Source organism: Canis lupus, chromosome 19, assembly GCF_011100685.1.
Source record: "Canis lupus familiaris isolate Mischka breed German Shepherd chromosome 19, alternate assembly UU_Cfam_GSD_1.0, whole genome shotgun sequence".
Taxonomy (NCBI): domain Eukaryota; kingdom Metazoa; phylum Chordata; class Mammalia; order Carnivora; family Canidae; genus Canis; species Canis lupus.
Genome location: NC_049240.1, coordinates 36,234,270 through 36,241,711, shown reverse-complemented (window position 1 = coordinate 36,241,711; position 7,442 = coordinate 36,234,270). Strand labels below are relative to the sequence as shown.

The 7,442-nt window shown below is 36.2% G+C and overlaps 1 long non-coding RNA gene across 1 annotated transcript; it reads right to left on the bottom strand.

Annotated features, from left to right (window-relative positions):
• Window positions 1-1,134: 1,134 nt before the first annotated feature.
• Window positions 1,135-7,085, bottom strand: LOC111091063. Its single transcript, XR_005373799.1, has 3 exons — window positions 7,009-7,085; window positions 3,716-3,871; window positions 1,135-2,667 (listed from the first exon to the last, which is right to left on the bottom strand). It is a non-coding gene; the product is annotated as an uncharacterized LOC111091063 (long non-coding RNA).
• Window positions 7,086-7,442: the final 357 nt, after the last annotated feature.

Genomic DNA, 7,442 nt, shown 5'->3' with positions numbered 1-7,442 from the left:
GGGGACATAAAAGAAGGAAGTTATGTTTGAACAAGAGAATAATTTGTGGTAGATTGTGTATTTTTCTCAATTATCTGCTGCTCTACTGTGAGAAAATTATACTTTCTGCTTTTTTCAAGTCAGGCTTTGCCATGTGACTTGATTTTTCTCCCTGCTGCCTCAAGAATTGCATGCCGAGATAAGGACCACTCATTAAGCCTGGGTCTGAGAATGAAGACATGGAACAGAGATGTCATCTACCCTCATCTAGCATAAAAAAACAAGCAAGAAATACATGTTTGCTATAAGCCATTGAGATTGGAGGTTATAATCTACTGAAGCATAATGTAGTAAAAAACAGGTTAATACTATAACAGAGCCTACTATAGCAGAGCCAAAAGCAGAACGAGGCTGTTGATACCCACTTAGAGGGCTCTTTTCATGACATTTCAATTCTTTTTCATGAGTTAAGAGTCTTTGAATGTTTCAAAGGTGGTTCCAGTTTTTTAAAAATACTGTTAGAACACACATAGAATATTAGAACAGTAAGGTATTTGCCCAGTCCATCAAACTACACTTAGGACACATCTACTCAGCCAACTTAAATAAAAAATGGAAGCAATTGCCTAGCTAATTTAAGTTCTGATATCCCTTGGTTCAGTTACCTATATATTTAAAGGGAAAGATAGTTAAAAATTATTTATTTTTTTTATTCTTCTGGGTTTTAGGCTTACTTAGGTACAGATGCAATGTTAAAGTTTCCAGATTTCCACTAAAGCCACTCTGAAGTGTCATAACTCTTGGAATGGAACACTAGATAAAAATGGCCTCTTTCTTTTCCCACTAGAGAACTGGATTCAATAAAATCTTGACTAAATTAACTAGAAATCCTTGCACAAGGGTCCACAGCCACAAAAAATTACTGCATGGAACAGTCTTGAATTATCATACATCATTGCCAACTGCTAAAAGTAATATCCACAGTAGTATCATATTTTAGTGTCTATCTTGGAGATATCATTTAATCACTTTTATCTCACATTTGAATTGTTTTATGGAATTGCTTTAGCCACTTTTTCCCTCCTACAAGCTAATGAGCCTAATGCACTACTTTGTGTATTCTGAGGTAACCACTACTTAAATATATTCAACCTCAACTGTCTTTTATTGAGGCAGAAGATCTCTGCTCCACCTCTGAATCTTAAAGTTCTTTGGGATGAGATTGTGTCTTTATAATAAACCTGCCACGGACAAGCTGCCATTTGGCTTATATGATGTTTTATTGCAGCAAAAGTAGCTGAATATATTCATTTTATTTTCCGTCATTCTTACCCTTTTTCCTCTTAGTTTAGATGGTTGTTTTTGTGCAGAGGTAATTTTATTTTTCTTTGCTCCTTCATGTTTTAAGTTAAATTGAGCAAATATATATCCAAGAATCACTGGATGGCAAGAGAGCAGAGAAAATTTTATGGATCACTTTCTAAATGAGAAAAAAATGGTGGGAGGAGTTTAAAAGAAAGAAAGGTGGGAAATTAGGTAGGCATATTGTGTTTCAGAAACAGAATGAGGTTGCCCTGATGTTTGAGTATAATGTTTTAAAAATTGCAGTTCAAGTGGTAATGGTAAAAAGACCATCACACTGAGTCTCAGAGGTCTAGGTCCTTCTTTGGGGTTCTTGACTGCCTAAGAACATGACCAGGGACAAATCTTTTCACCCTTCAATTTCTTTATCTAAAAATTGAAGCCATTGGACCAGTGCATGGTTATCTTGATTTTCATCTGTGACCTATGATTCTAAAGAAATCACTTTAGGAAGAGGAATTATTTGGTCTAAATGAGGATCTCATCCAGTGTGTGTTCAGACACAGATGGTCTTCACATGTATGAACAGTGTTTCTGTCAAAAGTGCCTAAAAGTTCAGGAGATGAAAAAGAAAATTTAACTACTTTCTAAGAGCAATGTTTAATGTCCAAATGCTGCTGGCAGTACATTGCTACTCTTATTCTGTAACAGTTCAGCAGCCCTTGTTGGGATTCTCTAAAATGACCTTTTCCTGGTTTCGTTTTTATTTTGTTTTTCTCAGACCTTGACTTGTCAGCCACTCAGCATGAAGTACAAGTTTTTTTCTTCTTTTTTGTCATAAAATGCTTTAAAGAAAATATACCCATTCTGAACATTTCTTGAAGAAAATGACCTCTTGCCTACAGAATTGCCAAGGTATTTGTGTTAGAGAAGTGTGCTTTTCACTGGGAGGCAATTTGGTGTATTTTGATTTATGCCCCTGACATGTTTTAAAGGTTAAGAAAATGCTCGGTGTATTTCCTCTTCTAGAGTTAGAGGAGTAGCTTCCTCAGATATGGTTGCTTAATGTTTAATACTCTTTAAAAATGATTAGAAAGCTGGAATCAGTGAAGGATCATGGTTCAGTTTTTGCATGAAGTGTAATATGAAGAGATGCTGCTGGCACATATTCAGTGTTATTTGGAGAAGTTGAAGCCATTTTAGGGGAGGAAGGCTGAAGGTGGGAAGTGCTTGAAAAGCCGTTTCTCTTGTGGCTCTCTTCTTGTGGGGCTGAATATCTTGTTTGGCACTCAGGAGATGTAAAATAAGGAGGTAAAATAAGCATGCTGTAAGCCACAGCTTTATCAGGAATTTATACCTTTTGCTTGTACAAATGAGAGCTGAAACCTAGAAGAAAAAAGGAGATTAAGTGAAAACACTGCTTTTGCATTTTAGCAATAAATGATGAGTTTGATTGAAGTGATATTATCAAATTGATTGTGGGGTCTTTGATTCTGGATCAAAGATGTTGTAATGCTGTTGAGATAGAAGGTAGACCACACTACACTCTATACCCGCAGACTAACCCACTCATGGAAGCTAACCTGCTTTTTTATTTGTTCCCCTCTAGCCCTCATTTCCCTACCATGTCAAATGAAGGTGTTGGACTAGATGATTTTTAGGGTGCTTTTTGTGACATTTCTCAGTTTTTGTTTGTTTTTAATTAATCCCCTATTTTCTCAATTCTTTTGACCTCTAGAATTTTCCTGATATCCTACTCTTTCATATTGGGAGAAATGGATCTAGTGAGTTGGACTTAATGTACTGCTTTCCAGAAATATTTGGTTATTTTTGGTCATCATTGTTGTATATTTTATTTTTAATTTGACTTTGAGTACCACAGAATTTTGTCATTATTGATTTATGTCAGCATTCATTTAGATTTATTCACATTTTTATCACTTCTTTGCTCTTTATTCCTTGTACTTCAGTCTTTCCATCGGTGATCATCTTTCTTATACCTAAATTCAATCTTTCTTCAGGACTTTCTGTTAGCTAGGGTTTGCCTCAAGTTTTAGTTGGAACACAGTGAGTGGCCTATTAAGATAAGCCACTATTATTATCCAAATATATATGATTTATTTACTCATTTGCTTATTATATATTGACTCCACTAAAATGTGGGCCCTAGGAGGTAGCTCAAAGTGCCATATTCCTCCTTGTCTTCCATTGTCAGACCATGTGTAGCATGTTGGGGGTGCTCATTCAAGACTGGACACCTGAGTGAATTCATTCATCTACTTATTCTTTAATTCCACACATGTTGAGTGAGTATCCACGGTGGGTCAGACACTGTAATAGGCTTTGGGATTACAAAGATAAATCATCCTCCATCTCTGTACCAATGGGGCTAACTCTCATGGGAAGAAGGTAAGCAAAGATGTAATGGCAGTACCTGTGGAAAGAACTCTATCATGAGGTATCATCGATAATTCCTGGGGTCTGCAGATATGGAATCGGAAGATGCTTTCGAGTAAGGGTCCTCTAAACAGCATCTTATCTTACTGGCTTGTAAGATTGACCCAAGATTTTGGCTTTTGTAAGTGATCTTCTGTAGGTAAAAGTGAGAAGTAGAAGTCTAGTTATTTAGTTGTCCTAGATCTCATCAAATTTCTACAACGCAGGGAAGGTGAATTTGTGAATCAACAGGCATATTCCACTGAAACTAATGAGGTGGAAAAAATAGCCGAGAACAAAAAGAACTGCTTTGTTGAAAGTGGCCATATTATACTCCATGGAATAATGATCATAGTTGGCCATTACTTCAGGTTGCAGTGAAGGTACTTTCAGTTATCATGGGCCTACAGAGACAGAGAAGTATCCTTGAGAGTTTTCCTTTAAGGGCAGAGCACCTTGCTGAACTTCTAACAGAAGAACCTTGAAAAATATTTTAAGTCAAGGTAAGATGATAGGCATTATGGTCTAACAAAACAAGTAGACTTTAGAATAAAACTACTGAATTCTAGCTTCTGTACTTCATAGATCTGTGATACTGAGTAAAAGGATTAACTTCTCTGGGAATGTTTCCTTATCTTTAAGATGGAGATAACAATAGCTACAAGATTGTATTAAAACAATGTATATAAAATACTTAGTACATAGAAGGCCTTCATAGTCATATTAATATTAATTGATGGTGGCCGTAAATGTGCAGTTATGTAAAGGAATATGCAAATTAGTTTGCAGCTCTTTCTTTGCTGCTATATTTATTATTGTTGATAATTTCTGCCTCACATTCTAGAAGCTTTGGCTCCTTTAACAATCATCAGCTCAGGTAGGTCTGGAAACCAATCTGCCTTGTTTATACTCAGGTTAATATCTTGCTGCTTATATGATTTTGTGTGAATGGATTTCAGGAGTCAGGGAAGAATCTCATCAATCATCAAATCCTATCTTGAAGTTTGAATTGCTTTGTTAAGGACAAAGACCTCCCTACCCCTACTTGCCCCCAAATTAAAGATAAGGCTTAAATATTACATTCTTCCTGGAAATGTTTCTTTGTTCTCTCCTCTTTTCCTTTGTCAGTCCACCATTTCTCCTGTATAGCTTTCAGACAAAATTAATCAATTCTCTCTTTGTAGTTTGTCCACATTGCTTATATTTACTATAATTTATAGAAATGAAAATGTTATTTATTGTGAAATGCATGTAGATGTTACAGATGTTGTAATGTGAAAAAATGTGAAACTGGTGAAATGTGATAAAGTCCACACTAGCAAGGTCTTTGCAGGCAGAAACTGTATTCAAAGAAACTGGCAAAACTCCAGATTCATTGGGCATAAATAATCAATTTCAAAGTTTTTGCCATAGGCTGATTTAGATAGCTGTAAAGTTTAGAAGAGGATGGAGAAATCATGAGGACATTTGAGAGTATGTGATTAGTGGCTGGTGGAAATGAAAGGAGAGGGAAAAATTATGCAGGGAAAGGACATAGCCATAACAGAAGACAAACATCACCAATATCCAGATTTGATGAGGACTTTTCTTGCTGGGAACATATTTACAGTCTTAATTTTGAAACATCTCCAAGAAATATAGTTATTTCCATACTACCTCTCCCCCAGTAGCTTGTTGGAGTATTTTATGCACATAAAAATGTGGTTTTAGGTAGAAGAATCCCAATGCACTTAAAACCCAAAATGCAAGAAAGCATGTTCCCATGCCAATGAATTCATTTTGTAAATAGATGCTTATAATGACTTATGAGTAATTATAAAGTAATTGTGTAAATTATTAAGTGATAATGAGTTAATATGGCATATATTTATAAGGGATGAATTACTGTTGTTGAGCTTTTAAGACTACCAATGTTAATTACTGAAAGCTGTATTACTTAGAGTTTAGCGAAAAAAGGCTTTACTAATCCATGCCTGAGGGTATCAGAAGCAAGCAAACAGTATCAATCTGCAACCCATTTGTGTTAGATATATGGTATTTCTTCTGATGTACTGACCTTTTCTAAAAGGTAAATTAGATTAGTTCAGCATAGCTTGTTCTTTGTGCCCATTGATAACTGGGATTTTTTTTGGTGGGGAGGGCAGAAACATGGCAGGCATTATCAGCCATTACATGAAACTTACCTCTTAATATCTTTTTCCAACTATGAAAACCATGACCAGAATTGCCCACCTAGGGGGATGGATACTCTCACTTATTATTCTGTCAGTTCTCAAAGATCACTAATATTTCTTTTATGATCAGTTCCCTGTGTTATCTTAGTGTTCTGGATATAATTATTGTGGACTCGCACTCTTGAATTCTTTTAAAATAACTACGTACTTCTATTCTAATTAAATTCACCAAAATTTGCTTTCTAATTCAAAATCTTTAATCTGACTTTTGAGACCTCTCAACCCTTGTAAGCAAACTGGATGCATCTTTCTTATTCTTAACCATCACTCCTAAGTCTCAAGGAGGTTCCTCCCAAAGGAGATGCATCAGATTTACTACACTAATAATTATTGCCTGTAAAATCATCTGTAAGCTTTCTTGAATCAGGAGCCAAGGTCTGGGAATAGATTTACAACTAGCACTGAGTAAGGAAATGCACGTAACCAAAAAACTTGTTCTAATTCAGCAGAAGCCTTTGTGCTAATGAAGCGAAAAGGGTGAGGATCTCTAGCCAAAACTAGATTGATTATATATATATATATATATATTCATTTTGTTTTCTTCCCCTCTATATCTGTGCTTAGGCAAAACTTGCCTGAACAATGATAATTGAGATGTAATTGAAAGATGAATAGAAGTCAGGAATCAACGAGGAGAAGTTGGAGAAGGCCATTTCAGGCAGATGAAGACACATATACAACCCATATGAAGCCTTAGGTGCAAGTGCCATTTTGCGTTGCAGGCATCTAAAGGCTAACAGGGCTAGTATGGAGAGAAGAGTAGACTCATGTGATGGATGAGATGTTCATGGAGGAATGATGATGGAAGAATAAGGGGCTGGAAAGTGAGGATTCTGCTGCACTGTGAGGGGCTGTGTGTAAAATACCAATGGACTTGGATTATTTTTTACAGAAGTCTTTACAAGCATTATGCTCCTGGACAGAGCACTCTTATTTTAGAATGATCACCCTAAGGGTAGCATGAAGAAGCTGGAGGTGGGAACATACCAAGGTCAGTGATGTTCGTTAGGAGAAAACCATGAGAGTCCAGAGGAAAGATGGTGGGAATCTGACTCACCATGGAGAAATGAGGAGAATCTTCCTTTGTGGGGTTTTGGAAAGTTCTGGATGGTCAAGGAAAATAGCTGCAGTATTTAATCTAAAAGAGTAGAAATAAGTCACACACACACAAAAAAAGGAACATATTGTTTCTCTAAACTTCTTTTATTTGAGTATTTTACTTTTCCTTCCCAAATTCCTATGCCCACTCACATTGGCACTCCATGGGGCTGTAGTGATAGTTGACACCACTCCTTCAGTGCAGAAGTTCACCTCATACAGGGAGTCTTCCTATCTATGGTCATGACAATTTAAAGCATAATCACATCACGTGCCTGGACTGGGTTATTGTAAATAAATGGCCAGGGACTATTTTGAATTGTAGTCACTTATTACTGCAGAATAAAAGTGACCCAAAGTGAGTGAGTATAAATGTGCTCACTTATTTATTTG